The sequence below is a fragment of the Schistocerca serialis genome, chromosome 4 (assembly GCF_023864345.2).
Source record: "Schistocerca serialis cubense isolate TAMUIC-IGC-003099 chromosome 4, iqSchSeri2.2, whole genome shotgun sequence".
In the NCBI taxonomy this organism is placed as follows: Eukaryota; Metazoa; Arthropoda; class Insecta; order Orthoptera; family Acrididae; genus Schistocerca; species Schistocerca serialis.
Genome location: NC_064641.1, coordinates 698141905 through 698159947, shown reverse-complemented (window position 1 = coordinate 698159947; position 18043 = coordinate 698141905).

The window sequence follows — 18043 nt, the reverse complement described above, 5'->3', positions numbered from 1 at the left end:
CATCGTGGATGTTCTGGACGACCGTATCCGCTGGGTACAAGTGTTGCATGGTCTGAAGGGCACTCAGGGAGTCAGAACAGATGAGGTACTTAAGACTGGGAACACATGTCATCTCCTCCAATGCCCGCAATATCGCAAACAATTCGGCATCAAAGATGGTAAACGCCGCAGGAAGCCGTAACTTGACGGCTCGATCAGGGAAAACAACAGCACAACCAACAGAGCTCCCCTGTTTAGAGCCATCCGTAAATACTGGTACACGGTCAGGATGCTGGTTTAAAATGTCGTAAAATAAGGAGGTAAAAACAAACGCAGGAGTGCAGCTCCTCCGGTACTCCGACAAGTCTAAAAGGACGTTGGGCCTCTGGAGCACCCAGGGAGGCAGGCGGGTAAAACCAGATGGGTATTATGTCTTAAATGATGACGTTGACGTTGTTGTTGATGACGTTGACGTTGTTGTTGATGATTATGATGAAAGAGCCATCCCAGTTCCGGAACTTGATGTTAATCGACTTGGCCGCTGAGCTTGACGTCACCGTCTGACGAACGGATCGTCATCAAACTGTCACATTTCTTCAGTCCTTGATGAACGAATACACCAGTGACGCCTGGACCTTAATCCAGAACACTGGTTCAAAATTCCGACTAACGGGAAATTTTGGCTAGCTGTCGTCTCCTGTTGGCTGTACTCTCTTGTACCGACCTAATCATCTCAGAGTTGCACTTACACCCAACAGCTATTTGTTGGACGTATTCCGCCCCCCCCCCTCCCCACCGCTCTCTCTCTCTTTATAGTTGTTGCCCTCTACGTCTCCGTCGTATTCCAAGGAAATTTATCCCTGGTTTTTTAAGACATGTTCTGTCGTGCTGCCTTTCTTCTACTTAGCATTTTCTAGATATTCCTCTCCTCGATAGTGTGCAGATAACCATCTCATTAGCCGGCTGGGGTGCCCGAGCGGTTCTAGGCGCTACAGTGTGGAACCGCGTGACCGCTACAGTCGTAGGTTCGAATCCTGCCTCGGGCATAGATGTGTGTGTGATGTCCTTAGGTTAGTTCGGTTTAAGTAGTTCTAAGTTCTAGGGGACTGATGACCGTAGAAGTTAGGTTCCATAGTGCTCAGAGCCATTTGAACCATTTTGAACGATCTCATTTATTTTGTTATTGGTCTTCGTGATTTTTAACGTCCTTTTATAGCGTTACGTGCCGTACATTTCTGGTAGATGTCATTACTCACATTCGACAAGTACACAATGTGGAAATTACTTAAGACAATGTTAAAAAGACTACATTTCTTAAATTCCAAATATTCGTTCCTATATCTGTTATTATTATTACTGCTGTTATTACTAGTACTATTATTACCTTTATGCACTGCACACGTACAAAGGATATTGTAACATTAGCTCAGTAGGGATGTCTGGTAACACCTAAGGGGGGACGTGATGGCGCAAATATTGGCGGGGGACATAATGCACAAATAAATTAGTGCACAAATTAATAAATAACCCCACGATATTCTTCTTTCTTGATTTTCCCCTAATTCCATTAAGTTCAAAACTACAGTCCAGTAGGTCTAGGCGCGTTTCAAGGCCATAGTCCTTATAAATACCTTCGGAAAACATTTCCTAACATTTAAGTTTATATTCCATGACACTAAAATGTCTCTTTTCCAGAAAGCTTTCCTTGTTGTTTCCAGTCTGTATTTTACGTCATTTCTACAACGGCCATCATCAATTATTTTGCTGTCCGAGTAGCAAAACTCTCTACTACTGTTGATGCCTGATGTGCTAATCTAATTCTATCAGGATCACCTGTTTAACTTCGACTACATTACATTACTGTTGTTTTACTTTGGTCGATGGTCAACTTAGAACCTCTTTTGAAGGTACTAATTCGTTCCATTTCTTTTTCAAGCGTTTTGAAATTTCTGATAGAATTACGTCATCAATAAAACAGAAATTTTTATTTTTTTCTCAATTTTATTTCCCTTTCGATATTTACCCTACCTTTCCTTTCCTGCTAGCTCAGTGTACAGGGTAAATAGCTTCGGGGAGAGTCTGCAACCCTGTCTCGCTCAACTACTGCTTGCGTTTCATATTCTTCGACTCTTATAACAACAGTCTGGTTTGTCCACAAGTTACGAAGAGCTTTTCACTACCTGTATTTTATCTCTGCTGCCTTCAGAATTTCACAGAGTAGGGGAGATTGTTGCACTTAGAGGATAGTGTACACAGGAAAATATGACATTTCCCTGCTGGCGTTTCAATCTAGTGACTGATTTTAGAATCACATGAAGGAAAGCACTTTAGAAACCGCCGTAAGCAGCTTTTTACTGTTTTTGTTCTTGTGTGATATAAGTTTGTATTTAGTGCACCATTTGTAAATTTTGAGAGTGCTAGGTGTCTAAGTAGCGTATGTTATGTTAAAGCTATTTGGAGAACATTAGTTTTATGGTGAGCAAAATTCTGTATATTTTTAAAACTAGTTACATAACGTGTGACAGTTAAGCCATACTTCGTCGGTTCTGGACTATGTTGTACCTTGAGGTGGGTAAATGTCTTCCACCACACGTGATATTTGCAAATGATATTTGCAATTTTACCTGTCTTACAAATAGAAATTTGTGTTAACTGGCAATAGTTTGTATTGATAAATGGATTTAACTTGTAACTGGTTTTCGATAATACCAGGTAGTTAGAATCGAAGTGGAGTTACTCACTTAGGTCCATTGTGGACTGCAATTAACGTATGGCAGCAAACACGTTAATGTGGAACCGATTTACGCTGGAAAAAAATTAGTTCCAATTTTTGCTACCAGGTGCAAAATCTGGCGCTTTACAACATCTCATCGACGTGTCGGGCGCTCATATGGAACAAACTGTATAAGCGGTCATAAAAATAAAATTAACATTATGCCTTTCTCTCTTGCTTGACCTTCACTGCCCACGTCTTTTTCCTAACCCATTACGTATGGAAACATTTCTGTACGTCTTTCTTGCAGTCACAGTGCCAGATTTGGACCTCGTGCTCACAGCTGGAACTATTTTTTTTCCAGCGTAAATCGGTTCTACATCAACGCATTATAATCTCACCCATGTGTCGCTACCATATGATAATTACTGCCCACACTGGACTTCTGTGAGTAGCTGCACATTATTTGCAAGGGGCGTTCAATAAGTAATGCAATACACCTTTTTCTCGGCTAAATTCAGATGAAAAAATGCGGAATTTGCTGTGGGGCGTCGTGGAACATTCCCTCATCAGAACCTGTAGTTCCATGACGTTCTGACACGTGGCGGCGCTGTACGTTGCCTTCAGAATGGCGTCTGCAACGGAGATGCGTTCCAAGCAGAATGTCTATAGAGACCTGGCACTCAACAAAAGCACGGTGAGTCGTTGGGAGAGACGTGTGTCATCACTGCAACAAGGTCGTGCAAACATGTCCATCTCCCGGGTGGCGGCCGGCCGCACACAGCTGTGACTCCTGCCATGTTGGAACGTGCGGACACTCTCATTCGAGGTGATCGACGGACCACACACATCTCGCTGCTCATCTGGACGATTATGTTGGTAGTGCTGACACACTCGTCCACCAGATGGGGTACTCAAAGTGCATGCCGGACCATTTTTCCTCATCCACCCTACAGTCCGGATCTCGCACCTTCCGTTGGCTCATTGAAAGGTGCATTCCGCGGGAAGCAGTACATGGATGATGTGGAAGTTAATGATGCAGTGAGACATTGGTTACGACGTCGCCCAGTAGATTGGTACCATGCGGGCGTACAGGCCTTCGGTAAGATGGCGTAAGGCCGTCGCATTGAAAGGGAGGTTATGTTGAAAAAGAAGGATTTTTAGCTAAAAGAGTGAGGAATAACATGGTTTATTGGAATCCTGAATAAAACTAGCGTACTTTCAGAAAAAAGTGTTGTATTACTTATCGAACGGCCCTCGTACAACCACTACATACTTTTTCTTAATTTTATTGATTATGGGTGTGTAGGCAAGTAATAATATAAGATGTAGACTATTAAAGACATTGTTGACAAGATTTTCTCGATAGCAACACATTTCAATTTGAACAGAGTATATATTTCTTGGTACATGACCACGTTGTACCTTGGAAAAGTTTTTCACATTTGAAAAAGCCTTACTTCTTCGAATTCTTCTGATTTCAGAAACAGGCTGCAGCACACATAAGGTGAATGCTGTCATTTCAAAATGAAATAAGAAAAATATTAAATTTCTAATACAGGGCTAGAGGGGAAGTCTGAAAAGTATTACAAATTACTACACTCTCCCCTGCAGTCCAGTCGGCACTGACAAAAGCTTTCTTTATATCTGCAAATTAATGCAGGTGTGCCTTTCCTCACTCTACACTCTGAAGTAAGTTTTAAGGGCAGCACTGCCACGCGATTTCCTGCATTTCTACAGGACCCAAACCGGTCTTCCTGTTTGTCGGCTATTAACAGTTCTTCCATTCTTACATCAAAATCTAAATTCCATTTCCGGCCACTTGTTACTTACCTCCACCATCGCTATGACATTGACAGTAAAGCAGCCCTGTCACAGAAAGTGAAAACGCACGTGGACGAGGAGCTGGTGACGTCACAGCGTGGAATTACAAATTCAAATACACTGCAAAGAGTAAGATGAAGACTAAGTAATGTCAGATTTTTGCCTCATGGAGAGGGACGTGGCCAATGAGATACGACATTGTTTTTACGTCACAAGCGGAAATTAGGAGCCGCCACGTTGTACTGATTAAACTCTGGTATTTATATCATGTAGTACTAAATTAAGCTGTCCCAAAGCATAAGTAAATTGAGGATCTATTAAAAAAGCATCGTTTTATATACGACTTGTTATAATAAAATGAAGTATCGATAATTGAGAGGTTTCTATATTTGATGCTTTTATAGATAACTTCGGTGCTATGACAGAATACCGTTTTAATGCAACAGCGCGATGATGATGTATCAAAAGCTCTTCGTTTTGGTACAATTTGTCATAGTTAAATGCCAAATAATGATATAAGTGGCTGCAGCTTTTACTCAGTGTACACTATGTACGAACAGGCAGTAGTCGAGGGTAGAGTGTAGTTGATAACGTCGTGAGCCATAAAAAGGAAGGTGGTAGGTTCATGCCTAGGAGCTTCCAATTTTTTTCCACCTTTTGTATTCTAAAAAAAAAAAAATCCTGTTCCTTTCTTGTTAATTTAACTGAAGTATTATCTGAAATTGTGAATGTTATTTATTATAAATAATGTATTTGCTGCAATTCTTGTTGCAGTGGCTAATGACTGCAATGTTTTCGCAGCGGCCAGAAATCTCAAGATGAATGTCAGTCAATATCTGAAAGTAAACATAAGTTACACATTGGAAGTTGGTTTCATGGACTGCCTCATGTTTCTATCTTGCTAGTAAACATACAGTATATTTTGAGTTATGCTGAGCAACTTTGAAAAAATCTCCTCTTACATTCCAGTGAAATTACGAGACGAATCCAGATCTTCAAATGCATGTGATGAAGTACATAACTTCAGAGTGATGATAGTGAATACAACATCGGCAATGCAAACTGGCATTATACACTATACTTTCCCCATATTCAAATTGAAACCGAACATGAGATGGAGATTCAATTGAGTTAACGAGTAACTGCCACTACTATGTACCTCAGATCGTTGCACAGCATTTTGTAGTGTTCGTCTACCAGCATTTAGCTGTTCAAGCCAACGACGAATACAGAAATTCCTTCGCGATTTTCTCTCCAGAAATTTCTTCAAAATTTTGTCTGCTCTTCTGCGACAGTAGTGAACAGAGTTATCGCAACCACTTTACGTGAGTCCATCTCGTAGACAAAGTATTTGGTTAGCGCGCCAGAGATAGCGAAGAAATGCCACAGGAGGGCGCTGCGTTTGCAAAACACGATGAAGAACACGTTCCGTGAGATGTAGCAGGTCGTTTACAGGGCCGTTGCTGGATGTTTTGCTCCTCTAGGCAAGAACTGAAACACGCCTTCTCTCTCTCTCTCTCTCTCTCTCTCTCTCTCTCTCTCTCTCTCTCTCTTTTTTTTTTTTTTTTTTACTGCCGTCGGACTCCCGGATATTTCTCCCTCCCCTTCCACCACCACCAACATCCAACGGCACAACAATGCAAATCTTCTATAACACCTTTAATCATTGAACTAAGGTGATCAGACGTCCTCATTTTCCGGGGAAAATCCTCAGTTTCCATGCTTTGTCCTCACTCCTTTTAAAACTGATTGAAGACAACAAACGTCCTTAATTTCTTGTCTTTCGTCCTCAGTTTTTGAACTTTCCCAAGATAACTGAAATAAGAATAATGTACTGAACATTTTAAACTACGAGGGCAGTTCAATAAGTAATGCAACACATTTTTTTTCTGAAACAGGGGTTGTTTTATTCAGCATTGAAATACACCAGGTTATTCCCCAATCTTTTAGCTAACAACACTATTTTTCAACGTAATCTCCATTCAATGCTACGGCCTTACGCTACCTTGAAATGAGGGCCTGTATGCCTGCACGGTACCATTCCACTGGACGATGTCGGAGCCAACGTCGTACTGCATCAATAACTTCTTCATCATCCGCGTAGTGCCTCCCACGGATTGCGTCCTTCATTGGGCCAAAGATATGGAAATCCGACGGTGCGAGATCGGGGCTGTAGGGTGCATGAGGAAGAACAGTCCACTGAAGTTTTGTGAGCTCCTCTCGGGTGCGAAGACTTGTGTGAGGTCTTGCGTTGTCATGAAGAAGGAGAAGTTCGTTCAGATTCTTGTGCCTACGAACACGCTGAAGTCGTTTCTTCAATTTCTGAAGAGTAGCACAATACACTTCAGAGTTGATCGTTTGACCATGGGGAAGGACATCGAACAGAATAACCCCTTCAGCGTCCCAGAAGACTGTAACCATGACTTTACCGGCTGAGGGTATGGCTTTAAACTTTTTCTTGGTAGGGGAGTGGGTGTGGCGCCACTCCATTGATTGCCATTTTGTTTCAGGTTCGAAGTGATGAACCCATGTTTCATCGCGTGTAACAATCTTTGACAAGAAATTGTCACCCTCAGCCACATGACGAGCAAGCAATTCCGCACAGATGGTTCTCCTTTGCTCTTTATGGTGTTCGGTTAGACAACGAGGGACCCAGCGGGAACAAACCTTTGAATATCCCAACTGGTGAACAATTGTGACAGCACTACCAACAGAGATGTCAAGTTGAGCACTGAGTTGTTTGATGGTGATCCGTCGATCATCTCGAACGAGTGTGTTCGCACGCTCCGCCATTGCAGGAGTCACAGCTGTGCACGGCCGGCCCGCACGCGGGAGATCAGACAGTCTTGCTTGACCTTGCGGCGATGATGACACACGCTTTGCCAACGATTCACCGTGCTTTTGTCCACTGTCAGATCACCGTAGACATTCTGCAAGCGCCTATGAATATCTGAGATGCCCTGGTTTTCCGCCAAAAGAAACTCGATCACTGCCCGTTGTTTGCAATGCACATCCGTTACAGACGCCATTTTAACAGCTCCGTACAGCGCTGCCACCTGTCGGGAGTCAATGAAACTATACGAGACGAAGCGAGAATGTTTGAAAATATTCCACAAGAAATTTCCGGTTTTTTCAACCAAAATTGGCCGAGAAAAAAATGTGTTGCATTACTTATTGAACTGCCCTCGTATAACCCAACTGAATATACCTGTGCAATCAAATTTTGCCTAAGGCCGTCGTCACACGGACCGTGCTTTCGAACGTCAACGTTTAGCTTGCCGAGTTCAACGTGCTGCTAAACCCCCAGAAATGATGCGACTTGTGCATCGGTACGTGGTACACTCGCAAGCCATCGCAACCCGCTCCAACGGCAGCTGTCGGTTGTATCTGGCTCGTAAATAACACTGTTTACGATGGAGGCGCGCGTAAAATTACTGCTCTAGCTCTATTGAAAGCACATTGTCTCCTTCGTCCATACGCTAGTCATGTCCTTGTGTCTGTAGTACACATAAATAATAACTTCAATATCCATGGCCATGTTGTAAGGCAAAAAGAAAGTACCCTGTTCAGCCAATAAGTAAATCGGCGTATAAAAGTTTCGTTACAAATAGTACGATACAAGAATGAGATTTTCACTCTGCAGCGGAGTGTGCGCTGTTATGAAACTTCCTGGCAGATTAAAACTTTGTGCCGGATCGAGACTCGAACTCGGGGCCTTTGCCTTTCGCGGGCAAGTGTTCTACCAACTGAGCTACCCAAACACAACTCACGACCTCTCCTCACAGCTTTACTTCTTCCAATACCTCGTCTCCTACCTTCCAAACTTTACAGAAGCTCTCCTGCGAGCACTTGCCCGTGAAAGGCAAAGGCCCGAGTTCGAGTCTCGGTCCGGCACACAGTTTTAATCTGCCAGGAAGTTTCATAACAGCGCACACTCCGCTGCAGAGTGAAAATCTCATTCTGGAAACATCCACCAGGCTGTGGCTAAGCCATGTCTCCGCAATATCCTTTCTTTCAGTAGTGCTAGTTCTGCAAGGTTCGCAGGAGAGCTTCTGTAAAGTTTGGAAGGTAGGAGACGAGGTACTGGCACAAGTAAAGCCGTGAGAACGGGGCGTGAGTCGTACTTGGGTAGCTCAGTTGGTTCGTGTCCCGGTCGGGGCACACATTTGCCGGCACGGTAGCTCAGCGTGTTCGGTCAGAGGGCTACGTGCTCTCTGTAATAAAAAAAACTGAGTCAAAGAATCAACGATCAACTTGAAGGGATGTCTTGTGACGTCCGCCCAGACGAAACACAACGAACAATATCGAACGAAATGAAAAAAAAAAAGTTGGTAGAGCACTTGCCCGCGAAAGGCAAAGGTCCGAATTCGAGTCTCGGTCCGGCACACAGTTTTAACCTGCCAGGAAGTTTCAGTACGATACAAATTTACTATAGTTCTTCACATTCATAATTTTCTCTTTTTAGTAAAATCCTAAGGTCATTCTTAATTGATCATTGTTCGCGTTCTGTAGCAGAATCTTTACAACATGTGAATCACGAAACTTAAAAAGGTCCAAATATCTTACTGCAAGTAGTGCAAGCTGTCCTGTAGATTAAGCCAATCAAACTAACTCACTCCTCACAAATAGTGCAATTACATATACATAACATCGCATGTTACGCTATATATTTACATTAAACAAATAAGAAAGCACTGGAACATATTAAAAACGCGAAAGTTAGAAAAAAGTGTTTGGATGTAGTGGGTCACGAACCACCAACACATCAGACTTTTTGTTGCACATCTGTGACGCTACTCATCTTTTTTATAGGAGCCCGAGAGGAGGGTTGAGGGCAAGGAGGGTCGGGGGCAAAGATGGGCGGGGGTCCACTCCCGAGGCCTGGTCATAATGTACTGCTCCCGCCCTCCCAGAGGCAAGGAAGGAAACGGGTCTTGGAGGATCAAGAGGTCTTCATTTGGACAAATATAATTTTTTTCTCTCCACCACATCCTACTGCCACTACCTGAAGCTTCCGAGTCGTCTTCTCGCAAATTAATGGAGCAGGGCTCCCTCTAAACCGTTTCCTCAGAGGATCAATCATGTTCCACGAGTCATCTTCAAATATGCCTTCTCGTACTCGGAAAGCCCCATTGGGCAGGAGAATCCTCGAATAATGCGCCTAAATAATTCGCAAGTCGTGTCCGGTACAATGAATGGTGGTAGAACACCTCGGGAGTTGTCGTTAGGTGAAAACAAATATCGAGAGCACTTTCGGGAGCGCCTTGCAACACGTAATACAGCACCACACCCTTCAGCCAGTCGACTGCGTTCGTTCTGGCGGTGGGAAAGTAACAGTATCTGGGTGTAGGAGTTCATCTGGCGTGATAGACTCCGGGTGCTGCCTCAACAGGAGTGCCAGCATAGGCTGTATAAGATCCCCAACACCTGCCCGTCACAGGTAGTGGTGCACGCCCCAATCGACGACTGCGCAGTGCAGGTAGATAGAGTCGTCCGTAAGATGGATGAAATGGAGGTGCTGGCATGTGGCATGTGGCCTTTCACCACCACGTACCACAAGGAACGAGTGTACGTGGGGAGGTATGGGGAGTGGACAGCCCGCCACACCCTAGTCCAGTGGACAGTCAGGTGCTGCTGTGCGACCCTGTTTTTAAGTTGTCATACTTGATAGAAGCGGTAATTGTCTCTCGTACTTGGCGCTCTCGTCGCCGGTAGATCCTCAGTCATGTAGCTCAGATCGATCAGGAAATCTCGGACGTCGGCGAGAGACGGAGCTATGTGGCCCACAGCCATCAGTGGTCGAAGGTCTCGGGGCGCAGCGATCTGAACCAGTGCCCCGTCAAGCTGGTGCAGCCGTAGTCCACTTTAGTTGCGTCATTCGTAGATACAGCACGCGCGTGCGGTTGTGGATATGAATCAATCCAAGACTTCCCGCCAGGAGTGGCCTCATTAAAGTGGTGTTGCAGACTTTGAATATCTGACTTGCATTCAGAAAGTGTTCGTACAGCGCCTGGAAATTATGGGCCACGGTGACCATTAAGGGAATAATATGCGCAAAATCATTATGGTTGGGTCGGCCGCTGTGACCGAGCGGTTCTAGGCGCTTCAGACCGGAACCACGCTGCTGCTATGGTCACAGGTTCGAATCCTGGCTCGGGTATGGATGTGTGTGATGTCCTTAGGTTAGTTAGGTTCAAGTAGTTCTAAGTCTAGGGGACTGATGACCTCAGATGTTAAGTCCTATAGTGCTTAGAGCCATTTGAACCATTAAGTTTGGGCGCTAGGTAAGTGCTGACACAATGCGTCCGGAGAATCATATCCATGTGGCGGAATGTGCTGTCATGGAGCAGCGCACGGGTCCGTTGTGGTAGCCGGCGATATGGGACTGTAGCATTTCGTCCAACTGTACTGCAGAACTGCACTTCCAATGCGTTCAGTGTGAGAACCTTCTGGAAGGGTATCACCGTCGGTTGGAAATGACATCACCGATGTGACTCGTTTTGCACATGTTGACGACGCTGCCTGACACCACGCCGTAGCGACGCAACCACTTCGTCAGCCAAGGCCCCGCATAGGAAAGTCACGTCTCGAATGCAGATGCCTAGCAGTCGTTGCCGAAGGCCACGTAGTGCGCATTCGAGGGTCGCCACGAGTGAGTCTCCTGACAAAGGGCATCCTTGTCGCGCCGACTGTCCAAGAGTGATGTGTTCGGTTCGGCGGCCGTTGACCATAATCCAGAAGCGCGCCCCACGAATTAAACGTAGGATCACCCCTGCTGTCCCCTGCGAGAGGCCCTTGCAATCAAGCACGGGACCGAGCGGGGTGGCGCAGCGGCTAGCACACTGGACTCGCATTCGGGAGGACGACCGTTCAATCCCCCGTCCGGCCATCCTGATTTAGTTTTCCCGTGATTTCCCTAAATCGCTCCAGGTAAATGCCAGGATAGTTCCTTTGAAAGAGCACGACCGACTTCCTTCCCTAATCCGATGAGGCCGATGACCTCGCTGTCTGGTCTCCTCCCCCAAACAATCCAACCCAACACTCAAGCACAGGAAGGAAACCATGGTCGATGTGATCAAAGGCATGATCAGAATCGATGGCGACAAGGGTGTGTCAAAGGCGGCAGGTCGGCGGCAGCGCTGTGAAGTCGCGATAGGCGCCAAGTGCCCTGTGGATGTTGTTGTCACCATCTATACATGTCTGGTCAAGATTTATCAAGTGTCCGATTGTGATCTGAAGATGTGTGCGATGGATATGGGCGAAAAGTTTGTAACCCACGTTTAGAAGCGCAAGAAAACGACAGTAGTGACAACAGTATGAACTACTCGGTTTTGGAACCGGAATCATGATGCCTTAGAGGACATCCGTGGGGACGGCAAAATCGTCGCGGAGGAGGTCTTGAAACATCTGAATCCATTGAATCCATTGAGCGCCCATCAGGTGATAGAAGGCATGGTAGAATTCGTTCGGTAAACATTCCAGTTCTGGTGATTTGTATGGGGCGCCACATGCCAAGGCTGATGTTACTTCTTCAGCAGTTATTGGAGGCAGTAGGACATCGTCCTGGGCTGCTGCTCTGGGAAAGGGTAAATCGTGTAGGATGCCTCGTCCTCAAGTGCAGTCCGTGGGTCCTCGCCATAAAACATCCTGTGATGCTGGATGAACCCCGTGGCTATGGCACACTGCAAGTCGATGTGTCCACCCGCTGCTGTCTCTCCTAATGTTACAAGGTGGAGCTTTTGGTGGCTTCTCTCTCGGGTGACGTGATATACGGACGCCATTTTGGTGGCGATGGTATCCTGTGCCCTCGCCCAGTCTTAAGCTCCGTCAAGCTGTTCTAGTGAGACGAGTTCCGACGTCGGCCGATGCCAGCACGCTCTGTCGCAGCCATATCACTTGAATGTCCGTCGGAGGGCCAGCTTAGCGGGGTCGAACCACCAATGTAACGTAAAAGGACGTGCGTGCAGACCCTAGATACAGCGATCCCACGTAGCAGCGATCTCCAGGCAACATGCGTCCTCACATAGGTAGAAAATGTTCAGCATCCATGGACAACAGCTTTGGCGTGGGGGAATGTGACTAAACAGATGTACACGAAATGCTCAGCGGCGGATGTCAGCCACGGTTCTGCGTCCCTCGTGAAGAATGCTGGCAGAGTGATCGGTGAACTATGTACAGCGATGACAGTCCCTTTGAAGGAGATACCTTTGGTCTTGGAGCGCTTGTAGTGCCAGGCAGGTAGAGTAGCACAGCGTTTGGTCTGTGGAATTCAGGACGCTATTAAAATCGCCGCCAATGACGTAGTGTTCCCTATTCCCATGCAAGAGCGAAGCATTTTCGTCAGAATAAAAGGTGTTCTGTTCACCGCAACGAAATGTCCCGGAGCGTGCGTGGACACTGACAATACAGACTGCCCGCACGATAATGGTCAGCCCTCGTGTAGATGGCAGATACGTGACAACATCCGATGCCTTGATGCCATTGCGTATGAGGATTGTGGTTCTGCCGGCACCATCTCTAGATGGAATACTGTAGGCTGCTTACCAATAAATCTCCAATTGCAGCTCCGGGTGGACTTTTTGGCGATATCTAGGTCTGCCGTCTGGAGTATCTCATGGAATATGCGCGTTTTGATGGTGGTGTGTATGCTGTTGGTGTTGAATTGTACACACACAGTGGGACTGAGACATCTTAAGGTGGAGTATGTAGGTGCAAGTGGGGGCCCCTCTGAGGTAACGGGGCCACTTGGCTACTGTGGTGGGCATTCTTAACCTGGGCCTTCTACGGATGTCAGCCTCCCCCCAAGTAAGCCGCCAGCCCTGTGTAGCAAAGGAATGTCAAGGTTGGGTGGTGCGTCTTCCGCCTCCATTTCAGAAACTCAATCACCGGGCAGTTAAGTGATTTGTGATCGTATGTCGTCGCGGGCAAAGGGCTCCATTGCATGGTCCTCATCTTGAGGAGTTGTCTGGAACAGGCGTGGCCGCCGTCCTGTCCATGGCATGCTTGTAGAGTCCGTTGGCAAACAACGAGTCAGAGACGATATCAGTAGCTTGCTCCATGTCTCTACCCCATTGGTTGTCATCTGTCAAGAGGTGGTGTTTCTTATGACACTTTGCAAACATTGTTTCCGGGACCGCATGTCTGCTCGCTTCGAAGTGCTGGGGCCAGCACCTTCTGCCGTGAGGCCGACATCAGGAACTGCTATCCCTGGTACGACGACAATTGAAGCGGTTGAGGGTGTTGTTTTCTTGAAGGGCGGAGCCGTCATCATGGAGTCGTTGGCGGCTGAGCTCGTGTTCGCTTGAGGCTGCGTCATGGGCACGGTATCTATGCTCACGGGCTGCACGGCTTCCAAGTACACAAGCTGTAATGCAGCAGTCACTGCTGTCTGTAGTGGTTCCGCACATGGCCCCTAGACCAGGCGGCGCTGGACGTGTCGACAGCCAGATCATGTCCTCAATTGTCCGTTATAAATAATGATGGCTCGGCAAACACCGACGAACACGTACGACGGCAAATATTTGAGTAGTTAGATGCGTACCTGTCGTACGCCATTGAGAATGTGATACATTTGAAAGGTGTTCCACTTCTTTTCCATGTAACGTAAGACCGTCCCATACGTCCGTAAGTTTCAGTACCGAGAGCGGTTGGGACTTCGAACAGCAGTTCGAATACGCGCACTGTGCGCACAACCATACCCGCGCGGTCCACCGTCACCGTGTTCACATTACCGTCAGCATGGCGAAAGTCGGAGCAGTTGGTGGAATGGCGGACTCGGTTGACACCCGCCTCTTTGTTTTTCAGCTTGAGGCAGACTGTACTGGAAATGATAGACAGATGGACGCCTATCAACTCGTGGGGATCGACATGCATGTCGTCTCTCATAAACCGTTCCAGTTCATAAGCCTCTGGACCCACATAGGATGTGTCGAACGTGAGTTTCACCGTCGCCTAGCGGTAAGAGACCGCCATATCTAGTCAGAGCTTTAAATCACAACTATCGCAGTACCACTCTAACCTTCTGCGTGGTGTCTGTTTGTTCTATATCGTGTCTCCCTACCACTTTCGCGCAACGACGCTCTGAGCGTGTTTTTTTAGGGAATTGACTAGTTTGAACCTGGAACCTGTTGCTGGTAAGGAGACGCCAGACCACACATGACATGTGGAATTCAGAAGAGTTCAGTGAGACTAGCGATGATATAACCAAATACTTAATGATTTCAGCGTCAGCTCCACTGCACTCCCTGCAAAAGAATCTTAATACTAACTAAATTTAGTGGAAGGGGTTCAAGGCTTTCCTATTTTTAGTTAGCTCGTAAAATAGCGTCGAAAAAGCAGTTAAGTTTACCATTGGAAATTTTATTCTACTCACAAAGCATTGTTTATAAATTGCACTATTGATAAAAGGAAATGTTTTAATACAGGATGGTAAAAACCAACTGCGTTCAACAAAAATGTGAACGAATATTCCCTGAATCGGTATCCAAGTTCTACAATGGATCGAAGGATAACCTATGCCATATCACATCTATAATCTAGGTTTAAATTTTTACTTCAAGTGGCAAATGTGAACACCATGAGATTTAATTGACGATCGACACTAGTAATACGTAAAAAGGGGATGTAACAGATGAGACTTCTGCAGTTCTGAGTGAAGCCTTATGCGCTCTTATGCGGCATCGCGTGCGTTCATTACTTTGTTGGTGGTTAGGCAGCGCCAGGGGCGGCTGGTGGCGCAGCTCCACACACCTCGTCGTCTCGGAAGCAACTGTCACGAACTTCTCTTTACTACAATTTTCTGAAGTGGAAGAAAAAGGTATCTGGCTGTGTTTTCAACTGACCAATCAGGGTCTCAATGTTAACCTTAAGCTCCGCCTACAAAAATTCTGTCTATCCAATGAGAAACGTTATACTTTTCGTGGTGGGCAATGTTTTTAAAGTTTGCAACGTAACAGAGACGCGAAAAAGTCTCACGCTAAAACTTGCAGCTTGTGTGGCCCTTTTGGTTTTATCGTAAGATCTATACTGCTCTTCTGGAGGGCTCTATCTTTTAACATGAGCTGGCGGGTGGTCCTGACGTAACAGAGACGCGAAAAAGTCGCACGCTAAAACTTGCGGGTGGTGTGGTCCTAGCGGTTAGCTGGCGACGTGGGTGTCCGTCCGTCCCTTACTGTAGGGCCTTCTCGCTTAACACGGTTCTGCTCTCGGCTTCAGTTTTCGTTTCTCCCCTCGGAACTGCGTCTGTCTCACGGTGGGAAGGTAGGACATGCATTTAGGCATTCTTGCGTTAGTCTGTGGTATTCCATTTGCTCACTCGTTACTCGTATTACTTTGGTTAATTTAATGTCACGATTTATTCGGAGCTATGTGACATACTACTGGATTTGCTTATCATGTCAGGGTTTTCATGGAAGGTGTTGGATTTGCCTGACACCTTACACCACGCACGGCGAGTAAAAAAACACACGTGCACAGCGCTGCTCGAAGCGCCGCGCTCCCGAGCCGTGTCGCGGCTGAAGCCCGACTGTCGAGCTAAATCAACCACTATATCTAACATCTTACCGTCTCCTGAAATTTAACTGTAGCAAATTGTGTAAGTAGGCTGTTTAGTTTTTTATGTTCGTAACGTCACGTAGCGCTCTGTATGAGAATCATTGGCGGTGCTGTGTGCAGTCTGTGGCTGGTTGGCATTGTTGGAATATTCGTTATTGTAGTGTTGGGCAGTTGGATGTGAACAGCGCGTAGCGTTGCGCATTTGGAGGTGGACCGCCAGCAGTGGTGGACGTGGGGAGAGAGATGCTGAAGTTTTGAGAGCGGATGATCTGGGCCGGCCGAAGTGGCCGTGCGGTTAAAGGCGCTGCAGTCTGGAACCGCAAGACCGCTACGGTCGCAGGTTCGAATCCTGCCTCGGGCATGGATGTTTGTGATGTCCTTAGGTTAGTTAGGTTTAACTAGTTCTAAGTTCTAGGGGACTAATGACCTCAGCAGTTGAGTCCCATAGTGCTCAGAGCCATTTTTTTTTGGATGATCTGGACGTGTGTGCATCACAGAGAGTAAATTTGTAATACTGGATATCATGAACTGATACATATATTATGACTTTTGAACACTATTAAGGTAAATACATTGTTTGTTCACTATCAAAATCTTTCATTTGCTAACTATGCCTATCAGTAGTTAGTGCCTTCAGTAGTTGGAATCTTTTATTTAGCTGGCAGTATTGGCGCTCGCTGTATTGCAGTAGTTCGAGTAACGAAGATTTTTTTGAGGTAAGTGATTCATGAAAGTTATATGTTATTGTTAGTCACGGCCACGCTTTTGTAGGGATTATTGATAGTCAGATTGCGTTGCGCTAAAAATATTGTTTGTCAGTTTAGTGTTGATCAGAATAAGTAAAGAGAGTAATGTCTGAGTACGTTCAGTTTTGCCAAGCTGTTTGAAAATCAAATAACGTAAGGGGTTTACCAGCACAGTAATTGATAATTTTTTCTGAGGCGACGTTTCATAATTGTACCAAGAACAACGCGTTTTTCATGGATCCTCAACATGCCGTTGCTTTGAAATGGCATACTCTCATGATACGCAAGTGACAATAATTCTTTTACTACGAATATTACTTTTCTTGTCATTTTATTACAACGAATCATAGAATTAACGACTGGTTTTTGAGATAGCATCGATTTGATGGTGCTCAGAAACGCTTTGTATACTCGTACGTAGGGGCGCTAACTGGAAGCCAAAAACATGGCTCTAAGCACTATGGGACTTAACATCTGAGGTCATCAGTCCCCTGGACTTACAAGGGAACCTCCCCATCGCACCCCCCTCAGATTTAGTTATAAGTTGGCACAGGGATAGGCCTTGAAAAACTGAACTCAGATCAATCGAGAAAACAGGAAGAAGTTGTGTGGAACTATGAAGAAAATAAGCAAAATATACAAACTGAGTAGTCCATGTGCAAGATAGGCAACATCAAGGACAATGTTAGCTTACGAGCGCCGTGGTCCCGTGGTTAGCGCGAGCAGCTGCAAAAGGAGAGGTCCTTGGTTCAAATCTTCCCTCGGGTGAAAAGTTCAATTTTTTATTTTCAGATAATTATTAAAGTTTAGGCACTCACACATAATCAACTTCGCTCTCCAAAATTTCAGGACATGTTCAGATTTGCTTGGACATAAGCAGGATTTGACGGACTACGCACGGAAACATTTGAAAACGTAAAAAACATATGTTTTGACAGAGCACAGGGAAAACTGTGCGACTGTGAAACTGTTGCATTCATTTTTTGCAGTTTATGTGACCAACGCTTATGTTTTCATCACTTTTTTGGGAGTGATTATCACATCCACAAGAAAACCTAAATCGGGCAAGGTAGAAGAATCTTTTTACCCATTCGCCAAGTGTGCAAGTTAGGTGGGTCGACAACATATTCCTGTCATGTGACGCACATGCCGTCACCAGTGTCGTAAAGAATATATCAGACATGTTTTCCTGTGGAGGAATCGGTTGACCTATGACCTTGCGATCAAA